Source organism: Acomys minous, assembly GCF_964271855.1.
Source record: "Acomys minous genome assembly, chromosome: 4".
Classification (NCBI taxonomy): Eukaryota; Metazoa; Chordata; class Mammalia; order Rodentia; family Muridae; genus Acomys; species Acomys minous.
Window position 1 is genome coordinate 15,272,168 of NC_140486.1, and position 21,642 is coordinate 15,293,809.

General features: G+C 40.1%; 1 long non-coding RNA gene across 1 annotated transcript in view; it reads left to right on the plus strand.

Moving 5' to 3' along the window:
• LOC311597021 overlaps nucleotides 1-20,816 on the plus strand; it is a 323,741-nt gene extending 302,925 nt beyond the window's left edge. The window contains exons 6-8 of the long non-coding RNA XR_014779063.1: nucleotides 14,436-14,540; nucleotides 17,147-17,247; nucleotides 20,684-20,816. This is a non-coding gene — a long non-coding RNA (uncharacterized lncRNA). The remainder of the gene's footprint in view (nucleotides 1-14,435; nucleotides 14,541-17,146; nucleotides 17,248-20,683) is intronic.
• Nucleotides 20,817-21,642: the final 826 nt, after the last annotated feature.

A 21,642-nucleotide genomic window follows, 5' to 3' on the forward strand; every position in this document is an offset into this window, starting at 1 on the left:
AAAAGGTTTATAAATATTTAACTCCTTAAGCAAGACATCAAAGCTCTTGGGGTATATCTTATGATCAGCTACCAACAACTCTCCCCTCTTAGAAATAAGCTAGATTACACTTTGATACAAGTTTGCATTAATTATTTTGTTATTAGAATATGTAATTTTACAATTACCAGAATTTTCTTTGGGGGCATGTAAGACATGCTCTGAGAGTCAGTTGTTTCCAAGCTATAAGGAGCGACCAGATGGCATGTCTCCTAGATGGGAGCTTCCCACTGAGACAGTGTTGCCCTGCCCACTCACTTCTTGAAACATTCATTCTTGTTTTTCTTTACTTAAAAAAAAAGAAAAGAAAAGAAAACACAACTCTTCCTCCCTCCCTCCCTCGCCCCCCCCCCTTTCTCTGTGCGTTGGAGGTGTTTGTGTATGCACACTCCACAGCGTGTGTGTGTTGAGGACAGAGGACAGAGGACATCCTCCCGTGTCAGTCCTCTTCCCACCCCTCCTTTGTTGCTGCTGTTCCAGGCTAAGAGGCTCAGGAGGTATAGAAGGCTGCTCTGTCTCCCTCCTATCTTGCCATAGGAAGCCTGGGGTTATAGGTGTGCACTGCTGTGTCCAGCATGAGGTGGGTCCTGGGCACCTGAACACAGGCCCTTACCCTTGCAGAGCAAGCACTTTACCCGTGAAGCTGTCTTCCTGCCCCCAGTTCTCCTTGTTATAACCCTGACTCTACCCTAACATCATAAGGAAGCATGAGCACAGTAGCAGCTATGGCTGGGTGGTATGAATTGGGTTTCTCTGGAATAATCCTGAGGTGGTGAATATGGACTTGAGAATTAGACAGGAGCCTGTTCAGTTCCAGGGCGACTCATTTATTGTGGTCTTGGGAAATTCTTTAAGATTTTTGAGCTAGAGTTTCTTCCTTCCTTCCTTTCTTTCTTTTCTTTTCTTTCTTTCTTTCTTTTTTTAATATAAAATAAGGGCAGTCCTTAGGATGTTACAAATCAGAAGTCATTATATGTAACGAGACACCAGGCAGGTAGCAGTTTTTCCCTTATGCTTGAAGCATGGGCAGAAACCTAGCAGCTGAAAACTACAAAGAATTTAGTTTTCATTTGGAGGGGAGAACAGCCTTCAGGAAGGTTAGGTTTTCCCACAGTAACAACCTGGAAAGTCAAATTCTCCAAAGAGAGAGAATTCACAGGACATACAGATTGACGGCAGGTGGGCAACTACAGGAATTGGCTCATGCAGTTATGGAAGATGCGAAGTCCCACAATGTGATATGCAGCCAAAGAAACCGTGGGGGCTCAGTCCAGGTCTAAAGGCCAGAGAAGTTAAGGTGGTGCTGGCGCACGTCTGGGATACTGAATGCCATGGACACAGAGTTCAGATGCCAAGGGCCGGTAGAGTGCCCCAGCATTCCAGGCCTTCAGCCAGTTGAACATCTCTGTCCACCCTGGGTCAAGATAGTTCTTTCTTGTCCCCATTGATTCAAATGCCAGCCTCTTCCACAAACACCTCCTCAGACATATGTACAAGGAATGTTTTACCAGCTCTCTGGGTATCCTTTAATGTAGTCATATTGACACCCAAACCTTCACAAATCCCCAAATCTCAGTGGCTATAGAGATAATGATTTTTTTTTCCCTGTGCTACATGTCCAGTGGGGGCCAGGTGCACTCATTTTCCTCTTCACATCCTTTTCCAGTCAGATGGAGCAGCCTGTCCATGTGCCACATCAAGCGTGGTGGTGCAAAGAGGCTGATGTACTTTGGGGAGAGTCGGCTCACTTATCCAAAAAGACACATCGATTTTCCTATAATTTATTGACTACGTCAGGCTATATGGCTGAGAATGATTTCTTTCTTCCTTTGTAGAATTTTTTATTCCTTGGTGAGCTAGTAGACTTCCCTGATGGAAAGAAAATGTCAAAATTGAAGTTCTGAACCAGAACAGGGAAGCAGAATTTTCAGGAGACACATATGATGTAGATATAATTTATTGGGCTGTTACAGGAGGTCCAGGAACACCCAGTTTGCTTCTTTGCACAGGTATGCACTTGCTAAAGAACATCCACAGAGTTAAAACCCCTGTTATTTCTTTTTTTAAAATAAGCTGGTTGGTTCTGAGGGATTGAAGGAAAGGGTTAAAAAGAAATAATGCTGCCCTTTCTCTGCATCTTATAACTTTCTCTCCTCACTACTTTTCTTGTTATATTTTTATCGAATTGTTCCATAGCCCCTTTATTTATAATTTACTAAGCAAGTGAATTGAGCCCTTTATATTTCTCCAAGGAAAAGAAAGAAGTAGGCTGCTTTTTATTTGTTTGTGTGTCTCCATTGATTTCTCAATGGGTCAATGGTTCACAGTGGAAAATAGCAGCACCCCCTTTGACATGAGTCTTTCTGGGATGCACAAAGATGGATTTTGAGGCAGAGCCAGCCCTTGATGACCCATTTTCTTTAGGTAGTACCTATGTGCTGCTATACGGACAGTCTTCAGTGAGCTTTTCACTGCTTTGTGAGCACTCACAAATATTCAGTTTACCTTTCTGGCATGTTTATATTTTCCCTCTGGTACAAAATGAAGCCACGAAAGAAATCACTAGGAATAAGGGTGACAGGGGCACATGAAGACAAAGCAGCAATGGGTCATGCTACATGGAGCCTTCGTACACTCCCACAAACCTATTGGGTGGTACCACTTCCCCAGTCCTCATCAATCATATCTTCTAATCTCAGGTGTGGTTAAAAAAAAAAAAGAGATGAAACCATCCCCTTCCCTTATAGTACCGGAGGAAAGCCTCAGTGCATACAGCAGCCATTCCTGGGCATTTAGTGAGGGGATGCTATAGAGTTGGGTGGGCACCACCTAACGTCTTGGACCCAAGTCATGTATCAGTGTCTAAGCTCTCACAGGGACACTGCAGCGTGTGAGACTCTTCATAGCCTGGAGTTGACTCTGCATTCTGGCTTGTTCCTCATTTCATAAATTGGAAACAGGATTGCAGAAAGGGTGAAGTGTTCAGTTACCTTCAGAAGTCAGGAACACATTTGGAGGTTGGACAATACTCTAACGTGCCTTTGCTCTACCACAGTTGTCTTTCTTTGTGTGCTCAAATGCTTGGGGAGACAGAGTTGGTTGGCCCTGTGTTTTGGCAGACATTGCCAGCACTGGGGAGTCACAGGAGGACTAGCAAAGTCCCTTAGATCTCTGTGAGTGCTGCCCAGTGCCTGGTGGACAGCTAGAATCCCACTGAAGTACCTTTTGGCTTAATAAAATTTTTTTGTTAAGGTGAAAATGTCTTTGGAAAAATCCAAATCTGAGAATAAATTCAACCTCAATTTATCGGTATCGTTCTCAGTCCAGGACCCTATGTGCCCCGAGGGCTCATGCCCTGCTTCACAGATGGCACCTTTTTCCTGTACCTTCACTGGCAAAAGGGCAAGGATCTTCATGGCGTCTTTCATTAAAGGATGCTAATCTCACTTGCCTCTCAAAGGCTCCACCTTCTAACACCATCATACTGAGGGCTGAGATCTGAACATGAACTTTCTGGAGGCCTAACTGGTTATTCAAACCATGAAAGCATCTTTTCTCTAAATGGAGTAAAGTAAAGGTGCCCCCCACCACTCCTGCCTCCCTTCTATCAACATGGCTCCATGAATGGATGAGGAGCCGAATGGAACATGGAGGAGAGCTGCCTCCCAAGGCTATTGGCCGTGCAGTATTGTGGTAGGGAACTGCAATATGTGTTTCTATTATGTTTGAATTATTTTAAATTTTCAGCTCACTTGTTTTACAGTAGCTTGAATGATGTTATACAGTATGAAAATGAGGAATAGACTGTGAGGTTAATTGAAAATTAACAAGTCATGCAGGCCAGTTTCAATTTAAGTTTCAGATTTCCTGTTAACTAATGCTGTGGACAATGTTTAGTATCTTAAGTGTGTGTTTATTAAGCTCTCATACTCATAAAGTGTAGAAAATATTCTTATGTTGTTAAGAAGTGTTAAAGCACTCCGTAGAGACAGTGTACATTGCTATGTGTTGTTTTCAGTCTTCATATGCTAGTGCATGAAGGCTTTCAAGGGACTAACTGAGCAGAGGAGACAACAGAACAAGGTTCCTTGGTACCCTGGGATGGAAGGGAGGCATTTGAAATGTGAAAGAGGCACAGCCTAGCAATCCAGAGTTCAAAGGCACTTCTACCAGCTTAGCTTTGTTCCTAGACACCTAGAAGGCAGTTGGTGCATGTCCCAACTCTTCTCATAGGGAAAGAGTGGGAAGGGAATGCTTGGCCCTTTTAACTAGCTTTTGGATAGCACACAAAGAAATGGATTTCAATAGCTGAATAGTATTCCATAGTGTATATGTACCACAGTTTCTTTATCCATTCTTCTATTGAGGGACACTTAGGCTGTTTCCATGTTCTGGCTATTATGAATAAGGCTGCTATGAACATGGTTGAGCAAATTTTCTTGTTGTGTGCTGGAGCATCTTCTGGGTATATTCCAAGGAGTGGAATAGCTGGGTTTCAACTTTTGACCATGTCCCCTGGAGGGGGAGACCTGGTGGCACTCAGAGGAAGGACAGCAGGTTACCAAGAAGAGACTTGATACCCTATGAACATATACAGGGGGAGGTAATCCCCCTCAGGAACAGTCATAGGGGAGGGGAATAAGGGGAAAATGGGAGGGAGGGAAGAATGGGAGGATACAAGGGATGGGATAACCATTGAGATGTAACAAGAATAAATTAATAAAGGAGAAAAAAATGAAAAAAAAAAGAAATGGATTTCATGGTGACTCTTTTGTATGTATATAAAATTATGCTTTGTTCTTATTTGTTCTTCAACCATCTTCCTCATGTTGCTGGTCCTTTTCTTTGCCTGAAAGAGTTACATCATTTGCTTTCATCACACACACACACACACACACACACACACACACACACACACACGTATTTATATGTATGTGTGTATGTATGTATGTATTCAACTGTTCTCTCATTTCCTCTTTTCCTACTCTTTAGATCTCTTACTTCCCTCCCATGGTCCAGTCCTTAGTTTTATGCCATATGTGTGTGTTTACATATGTGTATATTCTATGTATATATAAATCTCAATTCTACACTTTAGAGAGAGCATGCAGTATTTGTCTAAGCCTTATTTCACTTAACATAATGATTTCTAGATCTACTCATTTTCCTAAAATGTTATTATTTATTCTTCTTTGAAGCTGAATAAAAAAGTCCATTGTATGTGTTTTCTTTATTTACTTATATGTTGATGGGCATCTATCTGGTTCCATATCTTGGCTTTTGTGAACATGTAACAATAAATACAGATGTACTAGTAACTATGTTGTATGCTGACTTTGCCTACTTTGGGTATGTACCAAGGAGTAGAATGGTTAGATCATATGTTTATTATATTTCAGTTTTTTGAGGAATTGCCACACTGGTTTGAATAATGGTGCACCCATTTACTTCACACCAGTTGTACACCAGCCATGTGTAAATGTTCCCCTTTCAACACATTTTTGCCAGGTTTTGTTGTCATTTGTTTACTTGATGGTAACCATTCTGATTGGTAAGAAATGAACATAAATATTTATTAGTTTTTTAATGTGTGTGTGTGTATGTGTGTGTGTGTGTATGTGTGTGTGTGTGTTTGTGTGTTCATGTGGATGAAGGTATCTGCAGATGCTAGAAGACGGCATTGAATCCCTTGGAATTGGAGTCACAGGCAGTTGTGAGGCACCATATGGGTGCTGGAAACCAAACACAGGTCCTTCAGAAGAGCAACAAATGTTCTCTCCAGCCCTGAAATTAAATATAAAAGCAGCTTTAATTTGCAGTTCTCTGACGTGGAAGATTGTTGAAAAAAATTTCAAATGTTTACTAGATTCTTCTCTTTCTGGTTTTAGAAATATCTAGTCTATTCATTAGCCCATTTGTTGATTGGATGGCTTGTTTTTGGCTTTTTTTTTTTTTTTTTAGTTCCTTATAGACTCTATATATTAAACTCTGACAGATGTATAGTTGTCAGAGCTTTGTTGCTCCTGTAGGCTGTAAGAAATTTTGTAATTTCATATATTTCTATTTTCAGTTCCTGGAACTATTTCCTTTGACATTAGAGCCCTTTGCAAGAAGTACTTGCCTGTGTTTGTGTCTTGAAATGCTTTCTTTGAGAAGTTGTATTGTTTATGGTCTTATATGAAGGCCTCCTACCCACTTTTTACATGCTGAGGATGTGATATATGGATTTAGCTTCCTTCTTCTCCACATGGATATCCAGCATTACCAACACTATTGATTCAAGGGGTTGTATGGTTGGTTTTTTTTTTTTTTATTGTTGTTGTTTTGTTTTGTTTTTGTTTGTTTGTTTGACACTTTTGACAAAGATTAGGTGGCTGTTGCTGCATGGGTTTGTTCCTGGGTACTCTTCAATTTCATTGTTTTTCTGTACCTTTGTGGCCATATCATACTATTGTTATTACTACACATTTGTAATATAGTATGAGGTTGGGTATTGTGATGTTTCCAGAACTAGACTTTCTGCAAGTGATTGTTTTGGCTATTTGGACGTCTTTTGTGCTTATATATGAGTTTTAGGATTATTTTGTCTAGCTCTATGAAGAATACCATTAAGATTTTGAGAGTGACTTAATTGGATATGTAGGTTGCTTTTTGTAGTATAGTAATAGCCATGATATTATTTCTATCAATCCATGAGTATGGGAGGCCTTTCCATATGCTCATGTTGACTTCAGTCCTTTAAAGTTTTCATTGTAAAGTCTTACCTGTTTGGTTAGGTTTACTGTCTAATTTTTGAAGATATTGTAAATACTATTTTTCCTAGATTTCTTTTTGAAAATTTTATTTATTGGTATGTAAAAATCTGTTTAGTTTTGTCTACTGATTTTGTATCTTGATTCTCTGCTGAACATGTTATTAGGCCTAAGAGTTTTATAGGGGAAGTCCTTAGGACCATTTAAGCATAAGATCATGTCACCTAAGAGGAGGTATAATTTGATTTCTTTCTTTCCTATTTGTATCCTTCCTATTTCTTTCTCTTATCTTATTTCTCTAGCTAAGACTTAAAATCCCATATTGAATAAGAATGAGAATACTGGGTAGCCTTCTTATTCTTGATTTTACAGAAAATAGCTTTAGGTTTCTCCATTTAGTGTAACATTGGCTATAGACTCATCGTACACAGCCTCTATTATGTTGAAGTATGATCCCCCTATTCTTCATTTCCACTGGGGCTTTTATCATAGAAGGAGAGCTGGACTTTCTTAAATGCTTTTAAGGCATCTATTGAAATGATCATGTACTTTCTGTCCATTGACCTATGTTTTATGCTACTCTTATTGTTTTGTATATGCTGACTCATTTTTGAATCTCTGTGATGGAACATTAAGGTGTATGAAATTAACATTTTCTTGAATTTATTTGCAATTATATATTTTTTCAACTTTTCTGGCCTCTATGTTCATTTAGGAAGCTGGTCTATACTTTTCGTTTTTGTTGTATCCTTATATGACTTTGGTATTGGTGTATTATAGCTTTAGAAAACGAGTTTGGTAGTTTTATTGGAAGAGTTTGAAGACCTCAGCTCTTTAATTGTTTTGTGGAAAGCAGCAGTGAATTCATCTACCCCTGCTGTTCCTTCCTAGGAGGCTCTTAATTATAACTTCAATCTCATGTCTTATTTGGGGTCTGTTTACATTTTTATATCTTTTTTATTTAATTGTGATAGGTCATGTGAATCTAGAAATTTACACATTTCTTCTGGATTTTCCATGTTGTAATTTGAGTTTTCAAAAGGTTATCTAATGATCCTCTGTATTTGATTGGAATTTATAGTGACATTGTCCTTTTTATCTCTAATTTTATTGTTTTGTGTCTTTTCTCTTTCTTTTGGTTGGACAAGAAGGCATGTCTGTGATATTTGAATTTTTCAGAGAACTGATTCTCTAGTTGAGTCCACATATTATTTTGTAGTCATATTTCATTGATTTCTGCACCAATCTTCATTATTTAGTGTTGCCAGCTGCATTGGGATTTGGATCCTCCTTCTTGTTGTGCTAAGACCTCAGGGTTATTTTCCAATGCAAGCACTCATAGCTACAAAGTAAGAAGTGTCCCCACTAAAGTTCCTGACAAAATTGCTCTTGTTTTCATTTGATTATAGGAACTCTAAAAATTCCTTTCTGATTTCTTCAGTGACCTACTACTGTGCATTCAAGTGGACATTTTTCAGACTCCAAGCGTTTGTGTATATCCTGTGGTTTCCCCCTCTTGATTTCTAGTTTTATTACACAATTATCTAATTCCTTTGTACTTGTTCAAGACTTGCTTGGAGGAATAGAATGCCATCAATTTTTCAGGGGGGGGTCCCCTGTTGTGTAAATGTTTCCTGGGGAAATGAACAAACATCTATTTATCCATGACAGTCTAAAGAAGTGATCCTACCCAGGTCTGCCTCTGTGAAACAAAAAGTTGAATTATGGTCATTTTTAACAGGAACATGGGTAAGGGTTACTTACAAGAGTATGGGTGAGAAGTCGCCATGGCTATTCTTGGTTGTCCACTTGACTACATCTGTAATGAACTAAAACACCAAAATGGAGGGGCACACCTGTGATGGATTTTTGCTTAATTTGAAGTGGGAAGATGCACTTCTAATCCAGATCTTTGAGGTGGGAAGACGCACCTCTGCTCTAGATCACACCTTCTGCTGGAAGTCTATATAAGGGCATGGGAGGGGAAGCTTGTGCTTTTGCCTGTTTGCTCTCAGGCTCCCAGACAGTCCCTTCCTTTCCTGGCATGAGCGCCTACTGCTTTCGGGTTTTGGTGCATACTGAAGACCAGTTGAGACATCCAGCCTCATGGACTGAACAACTACTGGACCCTTGGACCTTTGAGTCATAAGCAGCCATTCTTAGATTATCTGGACCACAGAATGTGAGTCATTCTAATAAATCCCCTCTGGCTGGCTGTCTATTTGTCTTTCTGTCTGTCTGTCTATCCATCCATATCTATCTATCTATCTATTTATTCTATAAGTTCTGTTACTCTGGAGAACCTGACTAATGCAGAAGTTATTTGCCTAGGAGCACTGTACCACTGAAAATATGCCCTCCTAACCCCAGAAACTATTATCTGACTATATATACTTATGAGCCCTTTACCCGTAGCAACTGTTACATATCTGTATATACCCAGGAAGGGCAGAGTCTTGTGAGAGCCATCTTACTCCATGGTGGAAGGTTAATGGGCCCAATAATATCCAGGTCTCCTGTCAATAATTACAGGTCAGTAATTGCAACTGCAGAGTTGAAGTGGTCAACATCATGCTTAGAGAACAGTGTTCCCCAGCAGCTGTAGGTAAGAGTATATATTCCATGTCTGTTGGGTGGAATATTCTGTGTCTGTCTGTTAAGTCCATTTGACGCTGCAGTTCTTGTCTTCATTATTTGGATGACCTATATGAGAGTGGAGTTTCAAAGTCACCTATTATCACTATATTGAGAACTATCTTACCTTTTATGCGTATTAGTGTTTGTTTTATGAAACTGGGAGCTCCAAAAAACCCTTTCATATGTATTTACAATAGTTTTATCTTTTGGATGATTGTTCCCTTTAATAATTAGTGGCCTTCTTTATCTATCCTGTCTACTTTAGACGATAGAAGAATAGCTACACCAGCTTGCTTTGGCTTCTGCTCACTTGGTATATTTGTTACCATGAAAAAATGTTAGCATTGAAAAGGAAGTTAGGGTTAAATGGATTAAAATAAGGAAGGTAAATAAGAGGGCTTGCAGCTGGGTATGGAATTGCTGAGTACGAGGAAAGATATGGCTCTTAGAAAAACAAAAAAGCCAGTCTCCAAAACTCTTGGAAAAACAAAAAAGCCAGTATCCGCAGGCTCCAGCTGGTTCCTACAAAGCAACCTCCCACCCCAACATGCAATAGGCACCATTGCTCTTTCTTCTGTAAACTTATCAATCGTGTGAGTTGTTGACTTTTTACATGTGATTTTTATATGCTATGTAGTTAATTGTAACAGAGTGAATTGTGGGTAAGGCATGTTCCTAAGGAAGCCTTCCCCTATTCAAGGAAGGAAGCAATTCACGCCCACTTCAGGGAGTGGCAAAGGGTAAAGAAATGTCAGACTAGGCATTCTAAGTTCAAACGCTAGAGACAGTTCTTGGATATTGCCCCTTGGCTTGGACTGCCCTCCACTATGGAGGATGTACTTATTTTGTGCTTTTGTTTTCTTACCTGATAAAATAAAGCTTGATAGCACAAAGTGCCTGTGCCCGACATGAATTCTCCTTTAGAAGTACGAGAACTGAGGCTGCTCCTGTGCTAGGGTTGGTGGGAATGCAGAGGGAAGTCTTTGACTTTGTCTGTGGGTGTCTTTGCCAATGAAGCAGACTTGATCTGTGAGCATAACACTGTCTGGCTTGTCTTTTGGATGAGGGAGGCTTCTGTCTCCCCTCCTTCTCCGAGCAGCGGTGGGGCTGAGCTGTGTCCAGCTAGGTTTCCTTTTGTAGTATGGCTCTTGTTCTCAATCTTTCCCACAGTCCTGTTACTTCTTTTGTGGGTTTTCTGAAGTTTATCCTTTCTTTGCAGTAGAGTATATTGCTTTATTTTCAATAAGTTTTAATATATGAAATTATATAAAATATATTTATTTATTATATAAAATTAAAAATAATTACACCATTTCCCTCTTCCCTTTCCTCTCTCTAATCCCTACAATGTACCATATTGCTCTGTTTCTCTCATATTCATGGCCTCTTTTTCTTTGTTTATGTCTATATCTATCTATCATAACCTTCCTATATATAATATATAAAAATAATATCAATATTATTTATAATATAAATGTAATATAGTAATAATATAAATATAAATAAATATATAATATGTATAAGTACATCTTGATCAGGTTGCATAACATTATTTGTGTTTATATGATCTCAGGGAAGACCACTTGGTATTGGATAACCAATTGAGGGCGTCGTTATTGGGGAAGACTGTTTCTCCTGCTCTCAGCATTCCTTAGTTGCCTGTGGTTTTTTGTCTAAGGGCAGGGCTCCATGAGATTTCCCCCTTCCATATTAGCATGTCTTTTAGAGTTGTTCTTACTCAGGTCTTATTTGAGAAGCCATTTTGTTGAGACTCCACAAGTGTGAACTTCCCAATATTTCTAGGAGACACAATCTGATAGCAAACATCCCATTCCTCTGGCTCTTACTAACTTTCTGTCCTTTTTCCATGATGTTCTCTGAGGTGTAGGTGATATTGTAGGTGCTGTAAATATATCAGTTGGGGTTGGACACCATACACTCACTTGTTCTCTGCTGTTTCATCAATTGAGGTTTCCTGTAATGTTCTCCATCTTTGATAAGGGATCACAACTATACTTATCTGTGGGTATGTGGATAAATTCTAGTTTAATAAAGTGGCATTTGTAGGTTCTTCTCCAAGATCCATGTTCTTACATGCTCTAGGTAGTTGGTTAGGTTTCCATTACCAGGCATCATTTTCCTCTTGCTCATCAGATCTTAAGTCCAATTAGAGAGCTCTTCATTACTGCCAAGATATGTGATCCATTACTTCACCCTTAGAGTTGTCTTGTCATGGTGGCGTTTCTAGCTCATAGATGTCATAGCTAGGTAGTACTATTGGTTGCTTCTTTCCCTTGGAAGCTTGTATGGCACTTTCTGGTATCATTAAAGTTATTCTCAGGGAGGAAGTTTTCAGGCCAGATCCAATTCAGATTAAATGGGCCCTGTGTCCTAAGTGCATGGTGTCTTCAGCAATAGGGGCATACCTTCAGCCTCTTGGAGGTAACCAAGGACAGTAGCAATAGCCTATAAAGTTTAAGGAGTCTCTTGGACTTCCCTAACCAATGATTCAAAAAGTGGCTTCTGGTGCCAGAGATTTTTTTTTATTAGGTAGTTTAGAATCTTGGAGAAAGCATTGTCAGAACAGGTGGTAAGTTTTCATTTAAATTCTATTTGTGTATGCATATACGTAGACTTATATGTATTATAGGAAATTTTAGGTAAATAGATATGGCTTTTTATATAGCCTTAATATTATCTTTTTTTCCATCCTTCTCTTTCTGTATTGACTTCCCTTCCTTTCTCTAATTAAACTCCCTACCTAGTTTTCCCATTTTCCCCTTTAGATCACGTGTACCTTTCCAGTCTCCTCTCTATTACTCTTCCCTTCCCATCCCATGGTCCTGATTTCTGCTGTTACTTGAGACTGTATATTCACATCTGGAGATTTGGAGGTATGAGCCACAGATGAGAAAGAAAATGTAGTGTTTATCTTTCTGACTTACATCACTCAATATAGTACTTTGTAGTTCTTCTATTTACATATAGATTTCCTTTCTCTTTATAACTAAATAGTTTTTCACGGTGGATATGTACTTCATTTTCATTACTCATTTCTCAGTTGTTTCCATTTCCTAGATATCATGGATATTGTAACAATGAACACAGCACAGCAAGCATCGGTAGAGCAGGAAGTCAAATCCCTGTGGTATATGCTAAGTCGTGGTATAGCTGAGTCATATGGTAGATTTATTTTTAGCTTTTTGAGAGTCTTCCACACTCAAATAGTGGCTGCACCAGTTTGCAATCCTACCAACAGTGAATTGTTTTCTCATCCTGATGCTTCTCTTTCACTAGGTCATGTGGAGAAAATTTCTAACCCATTATCTTACCTGGGAGTTAGGAATGTGAGATTCTTCCATGAAGATGATAAGACAAAAAAAAAAATTCGTGTGTTAATCATGAGGCACTGGGAACAAACAATGATGTCACAGAGCAAATGGAACACAGACCATTAAAAATTTCTACCTCCCAATGGCCCTGATTAATTACCAAGTGTTTTGCTGTATAATTGTATTGTCAGTTGTAGTGAGAAATTTTGGTTTCTTTAAAAAAATCCAGTTATATTATGTGAATATTTTTGTTCTAATCCCAGGTGTGGGATAAGATGCTGTTTCACAACAGGTGATTATGCCTCTTGCTCTGGCAGAGGCGTGTTTTTTTGCCAGCTGCAGATAGTTTACATTTGGCATTCTGGGAACTCTTTTGAGGACATAAATGGGATATCCCCCATAGGGCCTGTGGAGGCTGCTCCCTCTGCTGCTCCTAGTTGCTGTTGTTATGGTTTGTCTAGTGGCCCTTGGCAAAGACACGAGAAGAAGAAATTGGATATCCTGATGATGAAGACTAGACTTGTCCCAAGGAACCCCATGCTGCTAGCCAACAGGAAGTAGTCTAAAGAAGTCTATACCCCTTTCCCCTCTAACCTTCTTCCTCTCCTACCTAGTCTGGGGGCATTGGAAGAGATTAGGGTACAATAAAGGTTGAAAGGGAGGTAGAGATGTAAGAACCCAATAAAATAGTTCAAAAAAGTATACCAACAGCCAGTGGCTTCTCTGACTTACACTCAATCTAAACCCAACCCACAGGAAAAGGTAAAATATGGGAAACACCTTTGTGGCTACTTCCCTTCCCTTAGCCTTAAGGGGTTTTCTGTAAATCTGTAGGGATTTTCTGAGGCAGGAACTACAGAAGTCCCCTTTCCTGCTGTCCAGGGGATACGTGGGCTGGGAGGTACGTTGTTACAGAGTGTCTTGTGGAATGGCTCACTTCTGTAAATTGGCTGCCACACAGCTAGGCAGGCCTGATAGGGCAGAGTGAGAGTAGTTTCCACCGAAGGTAAGTCATGGGGAGAGGTTGGATACAAGCTACCTCTTCTTTTCATTCTTCAACACAAATTAAAAGTTTACCTTTTTGGATTCCCTTTAAAGGAGATTTTATTTAAATTTTACGGAGAGCATTGTCATTTTATGTGAAACTGTAAGAAATTAAACAGCGAGACCCTGGATAGCATGCATCTGCTTTCCCCCAGCAATAATATCTTGCATGACTACAACACAGTACAACAACCTGGATATTGATGTTAATATAGCTCACTGACTTTATTCAGATCTCGCAAGTCTGAAATGCAGTCAAGGCATAAGACAGCGGCATCACAATGATCTGCTTCATAGCCATAGTTCACATCCTCCATCTTCCCTTATTCTCATCCTCAGCAATCTAGGAAGTTTAAGGACTTTGGCCCCTCCATGGGTTTTGCTGTTTTTTCTTGTGCATGTTTCTTAATAGATAATAATAAGGACATCAATTTTTTTTTCTCTAGTGCTAAGGATCAAACTCAGTGTGTCTGTATTCCAGGCAAGCACTAGCTAGCTAAACTGTAGCCTGGGGATTTCCACTATTAGTATTTTTTTTACTTTGGTTTAATTATTTTTTCTTTTATTAAAAATAGATTTTTTTCATATGACATATTCTGACTGTGGTTTCTCCGCCCTCTACTCATTTCAGGTTCTTCCTGTCTTCCTTCCCATCCAGCTTCACCCTTCTCTGTCTTTCATTAGAAAACAGAGGCTTCTAAGGGCTAATGAGTTTATTGTTTCCAGAATCACTAAGGTGAGTGCTCACAGTCACCACACTCGCTGGTTTTCATTCTCCCAGACCTGCTGCTCCTTCCCCTTCACAGTGCCTGATCTCCCTTCTGCCAGGCCTTGCCATCAAATTAGATTTTCACTCACTCAGCGCTGATTGTCTTAAGTATTCTGAAATCTCAGAATGCCAAGAAAAATCGACACAGACACTTGGAGAGGGAAAGGAGAGGGGTAGAGGGAGAGAGGAAGATGTGTATGTGTGTGTGTGTGTGTGTGTGTGTGTGTGTGTGTGTGTGTGTGTGTGTATATGTGTATATATATATATATATATATATATATATATATATAGAGAGAGAGAGAGAGAGAGAGAGAGAGAGAGAGAGAGAGAGAATGGAGGGGGTATGTGAGGCAGTTTTTATTTTTAAAGCACATTCTGTGGTCAGACTTAAAATACTGAAAATCAATATATGGAAGAACAAAATATGGAGTGAAAGAGGCAGGTATTAGTGTGGCGGGACATGTTTTTCATCCCTGTCTTGAGTCACTGGCAGTGTATTAATTAGTGCCCAGAAATGTCAGACCAAAAAGAAACTCAGACTTTAGACTCCACTCAGACTCCTTCTTTTGAAGCATCTCAGATGTGATATCCCTAATAGCTATTAGTGGGCCTGATGATGTCATGCTGCTATTAGGCAAAGACTCCGAGCATGCTACCCAGAGTGGACAATTATCTCTATATGTGGCTCTTAATATTTGATGTAAAAGGCAATACTTTAGACTTGTGGGTTTCTCTTCTACATTTCTTGCGGAATATAAGATTGTTGAGAAACAAGATTTATGTTTTATTTGTTGCTATACTGATTCCTTAGTAGGTTCTTTTTACTCTTGGCTTTTGAAAAATGTGGCTTACCATGTTTGCACACTGGAGCAGCTATAATACACTTAGAAATCTGTCGTGTCCCAGGCCACGGGAAAAATCGAATCAGGGTTCACCTGAAAGAGGGAGTGGGGATTGAAAGTAGGATACCAAGAAGAGACTTGAAACCCTATGATCATATACAGGGGGAAGAGGTCCCCCTTAGTCACAGTAATAGGGGAGGAGAGTAAGGGGAAAATGGGGGAGAGGGAGGAATGGGAGGATACAAGGGATGGGATAACAACTGAGATGAAATATGAATAAATTAATAAAATATATTTTAAAAAAAGAAAGTAGGATACAGAGATGCGAGAAATAATGAATCAAGTCAGGAAATTTCTGATGAAGATTCACTTTAATGCCTGACTAGTAAGAATATATAGAGAGCAAGGTCAATAGGATCTATTCTAATCTCACTCACCCTAGCCCCCAGGCAAGAATCAAATAGCCTGAATCATTCCCTATAGAACTTTCTAGTTCTCCGAGTAGTTCCCTGTAAGAACTTCATTGATCCTCTGGGTGGTTCCAAGTTGGGACTTCCCTACTTCTTTCAAAGGTAAATAGTCTAAGGATAGCCTAGAACACAAGACCTCATGAAGCAAAGGTCAGCAACTTGAAGGTCACAGCATGTAGCCTAAGCACAGGATTTCTGACATGGCAGAATTTGGCATGGCTCCCCACAGAAATCTCAGTACCTGAGTATTGGTTGACAAAAGAGTCAGTGCAGTTGCTTTTGGAAAAGGGACAAAGGTAGGCACACACAGTGTTCACTCAGTTGTAAGGTTATTACTATCATTGAAAGAGGTAGAAATACATTTCCTTTCCGTCTTCACCACTGTCCTTATGACAGTTCAATGGTAAATCTTTCAATAGTTTATTTAATGCACCAGGCCTACATGTGAAAGGGTACCAGACAAATCCTGATGTGAAAGGTTAGATATAAGAGAGAGAGAGAAAGAGAAAGAGAGAGAGAGAGAGAGAGAGAGAGAGAGAGAGAGAGAGAGGAGAAACTCATTATGCATTATAGAGGAGCATATCTTAAAGTGGATGTGGCTTCATGAGCTCTCTGATGGGCACGGTGCAGTGGTTCGCATCATATCACTTAGCTGCAGCTCTTAGTGGCTGACAGTAGAGTCGTCAGCCTGCATCTCCAGCTGGGTGTAAAGCTAACAACTCGAGATGTTCCTAGGCAGTGATGCTCCTGAAGCATGCAGACGGCCTGCTCCTAAATTACAGATTGCAGGTTCATGCTGAAGGCTTTATTTATAAAGCCCTGCTCCAGAAGACACTCATGAGTTTCCTTAGGGCCATGGAAGAAATGCCTTCTTATGGGCACAATCGAAGAATGGGATCTATTGGTTTTATTTCAAACTCCTCCAACCATGTAGAGACACTAAGTCACTAGTCCCAAGAAAAGTCTGGAAATGAGTGCATTAAACTAAATATTGAAATGCTAATTAATACCTTTACCCTACACTAAAGACATTCTCATTGTTAGGATTAGAAAAGTAAGAAAGGAATCAGGATATGATGTCCCTGAAGTACTCACTTGAATGATTACTTCTGGTGCAGTTTCTGTGTCCTCTCTGTGTCCTATAGGGAGCTATCTCTACCTAACAAAAACAATAAAAAGGCATGAGGACAAGTTACTTTTCTGTTGCTATGATAAAACGTCATGACCAAGGCAACATAAAGAAGTTTATTTTGACTTACAGTTCCAGAGGGTGAGCCTAGCATCATAGTGGGAGGCATGGCAGCTGGAGCAAGAAGCTGAGCACTCATATCCACTGCAAGCAAGAGGCAGATGAAGTAAACAGTGAGTAGGATAAGACCTTAAGCTGCAAATGCCAGCTCCCCATGATAAATTTCCTCCAGCAAGGCTGGATCACCTAAATCTCCCTAACCAGCACCACCAACCGGGGACCAAGTGTTCAAATGCCTAAGACTATGGGGACATTCTCCATTCAAACTGCCACAGGATGAGGCCTCTTTTACCATTGTTGTTGCAAAGGGAGGCAGTGTGTGTGTGTGTGTGTGTATGTGTGAGTGTGTGTGTGTGTGTGTGTGTGTGTGTGTGTGTGTGTGTGTGTGTGTATAAAGGGAAGGAGAACATAACTCCCCTCCCACTTCAGTTTTGGCTAAGTTAAATGTATTTGGGACACTTGCTTCCAATATGGCAGCCTCGAGCCCCATATACTAACAAACACCGGAACTGAGAGCAATGCAACGGACAGACTTGATTTTCAATTTTACTTAGACTTTGTTTGAATTAAGCAGCCACCAGGGCTACTGGCTGTCATCTGAGATAGAACAGGGTTCAGGCACCACCTTGTGAGTTTGAAACTAAGATGTAATGGATTAATGTTACTGTCAGCGAGGAGTTAAGAATCAGGGTGTGCAAGTGGTCTAGTTACTATTCTTATCACTGTGACCAAATAGTCAACCAGAAGCAACACATTATTTTTGGCTCTCGCTTTGAAGGTACAGTTTATCATGGCAGGGAAGATGGTGGGAATCAAGATCGTAGGAACCGGGATGGATTCACAGCTGTGGCAGCAGGAATATCAGGCAGCTGTACCCAGGCAGAAAGCAGAGGGAGTGAATTCTGGAGCTCAGCTAGCCTTCTCTCTTTCACCTTTTTCTATCTTCTGAGACTCCCGCCTATGAGATGGTGCTGCCCACACTCAGGGCGGGTCTTCCCTCCTTAGTTAGTGCTCTCTGAAAATACCCTCATACATATGCCCAGAGTGGTGTTACCTAGGTGATTCCACATCACATGGCAATGGAGATTAACACTGATAATAAGTGCTAGAGAGGCCACTTCATGGAAGCTTAAATCACCAAAACAGTGGTAGGATGATGAAGTAGAGCAGGGAATGGGGCTAAATGCTAAAGCCCTAGGGAGATAGCGTTCTGGACCAGGGATGTGCTGATTGCTAATGGAAGTCCATCTGATGACAGATGTGTCAAGGAAGTTGAGAGTTTTAAAAGAAGGCAGTGGTGACTCCAAGCAAGGAGTACACATTGCCAGTGCCCTGGCTTGTGAAGGACATGGGATAGAGGTGGAAAATGGCAGCAGCTCATGGGAGGGGTGGGAAAGAAAAGTTTAAGTCATGATAACTAAATACCTCTGCTTACATTCCAATAGGTAGATTTTTTCCTAATATGTCTGTAAATCTAGGTGAAATTCACAAGTGATATTAACAAAGAAAAACAGTATTATTGGGATATAAAATTAGAAGTTTTTGTCCTATATAGTTTGTTGCAAGGTTTTCCCTTACTTCGTCTGGAGCTTTCAATCATATAGAATCAAAGGGAAGATTTTCCGAATACAATGAGAAGAAAATTACTGTACAGGAGTATTTGTTGGTCTACTGTCCATCCACTTCCCTGCTTGTTTTGATAAAAGGAGTTTACATTTGGAAACATCCATTTCTAAGTGCCTTCCATGATAAGAGATGCTTTTTTTCTTTCTCATTCAAAACCCAAACTGAGTTGAGTATGTGGAGAATTGGATAGCTAGGAGACCCACAGGAGGACAGGCCCATGCTACTCATTAAAATAAGTTTGTTTCTGGTGAAGTTTCTGATAAGAACCACTGGTCTTTTATAAGGAAGATTTAATTCTATGGTACGTTTTGTGTTAAAACCTGAAAATGCACGTATTTCACCAACTTCTACAGTGACAACCGGTACACGTGTGTGTGTGTGTGTGTGTGTGTGTGTGTGTGTGTGTGTGTGTGTGTTCTGAATGTGCAGTAGTTCATGGTGAAAGAATTAGGGAAGCGAGTTTGTTCTGAATTAGATATGAGTCTGAATCTAGTCTCCACCAATAACTAGCAGTGTATGTCTGTCCACGACATTACCTTCTTTAGCTTTGTGTTTTCTTATCTATAAAATAATATTCCAGCAATATTTGTAATATGAGGTTGTGGGTTTTCATAAAGCATACAATATGGGCTTATAAGCAGTAAACAAATTGTTATCCTGCTATTTTGAAAAGAATTCTGCATTATAAATACCATGGCAAATAAACTTCAAAATGTAGCGTTAAATTATCAAGTATAAGACAGCTGTGTATGTAGTCTCTTTCTGACCCTAAGAATACTGTACCTGATGACAGAGTGTGCACTGGAGTGTGTGCTGAATTCTTGGAAGTCCTGGCCCACTGTTCATAAACAGACAGTGAGGCATAAAGTCATAAAATGTTTTATAGGAAAGCCCATGAAGAGTTCAAGCCTTCTATAAAACTGATTAGAACAGTTTAAATCATTCATATTTTATTAGGAAATGCCAGTGGTTATGAGTTAATCAATTTTCAATTGATTTTATTTGTGTAAAATTGGCATTTTAAAAAGTGAATTTATTGCTCACAGTTACCTCTTCCAATGTGAAATTATCACAACACGAGTAGTAAATTCGCTCTGGTGGAATCTATATCAATAGCCATTTGTTCCAAATTGACCTCTTAATAGTGTCTTATAAGATCAAATAAAAAGGTACAGCAGATGCTGGCAGCTTTTCAGGGCCTCCAGGAGAAAAGGGAAATGGATCATGTAAAGGAAATGCACCAAACATATATCTTTGGTTTTTTGTTGACTGGGAACAATCTGCCTTATTAGTCTTGGTAGGAGGCAGAATCTTTCCGCAAGGAAGGGGGCAGTAGTGGGCTGAAAGGTTATGGGTTTCCAGGCTCCGCCCACTGGGATCCTGGAATTATTGCTGAAGGAAACACAAGCAATGCTCTGGGTGGAAAGCCAGAGGCAAGGGCAGTGCAGGAAGACCACATCCTCAATATGTTTTAGCAATGTCCCAGACCCACTCCATTTCCCTAATTAATTTGTGTTCCCAGTCTTCTAAATGCTATTTTACAATTATTTTTGGCATCTCTTCCTTATAACTGACCCTTAGCTAATATTTGTGATGCTTATTTTATTGAGAAAAAAAATAACAAGCTAACAAAGAAGAACCTTCATGTGCCCTCAATCCAGTACTCTAACCCCATTTTCTCCATTTACTTAGCATGTGCTCTAGTTTGCTTCTCTGTTGGTGTGCTAAACACTGACCAGAAGTCACTTGGAGCAGAATGAGGAGATTTGGCTTACAGTTTACAGCCCTTCATGGTGGGAAGTCAAAGCAGGAGCTCAAGGCAGGAACCTGGAGGCAGGAACCGAAGCAGCTATCATGGAAGAATGTTGCTTACTGGCTTGCTTTTTGTGGCGATTTCTCAGCTTCTTTTCTTACACATCCCAGGCTACTGGCCTAGAGAGAACACCACCCACAGTGGGCTGAGCCCCTCCTATGTGAACCTGCAATTTAGAAGATGTACACAGGCATGCCCATAGGCCACTCTGCTGGAGGAAATTGCTCAGTTGAGAGTCTCTCTTCCAAGATATGTTTAGACTTGACAAAAACTAAAGCACACAGAATCTTTTCTTGGTAATGAATGAAATGTGTTCTTTTTGTCTCGGTGCCTCACACAGAAGCTGGGTTCCATCCTTTGACTGACTCACTAACATTGTTCCTTCAATTAATTAGCCCCTTCTCAGGCATCATCATGGTTTCTCTGTGCTTCTCCTCATAGTATACACACATGCTGGAGAATCCCTTTGGTTATTTTCCTTTAGCACCATTCTAATGTTCTAGAAGATCCTGAAAAGGTTGCCTGTCCACTATTGCTCCATTTTCTCTTTTTACATTTTGAACTTACTTTGGCTTTAATCTGATACTAATACCAACTATCTCAATAAATATATATATATTATTAATTTACTCATATTACATCTCAATTGTTATCCCATCCCTTGTATCCTCCCATTCCTCCCTCCCTCCCATTTTCCCCTTACTCCCCTCCCCTATGACTGTGACTGAGGGGGACCTCCTCCCCCTGTATATGCTCATAGGGTATATATTTTTTAATCTCACCAAATTCAGTAATTGAGGTAATTTGAATGTAATTGTGCTCATAGGGAGTGGCACTACCAGCATGTGTGGTCTTGTTGGAATAGGTGTCGCCTTGTTGGAGGAAGTGTGTCCCTGTGGTGGTGGGCTTTGAGGTTCCATATGCTCAAGCCACACCCAGTGGCACAGTTTCCTTCTGCTGCCTGCAGATCAAAATGTCGAAGTCTTATCTCCCCCTACACCATGTCTGCCCCCACACTGCCATGCTTCTCACCATGTTGATCGTAGAGTGAACCTCTGAAGCTATAAAC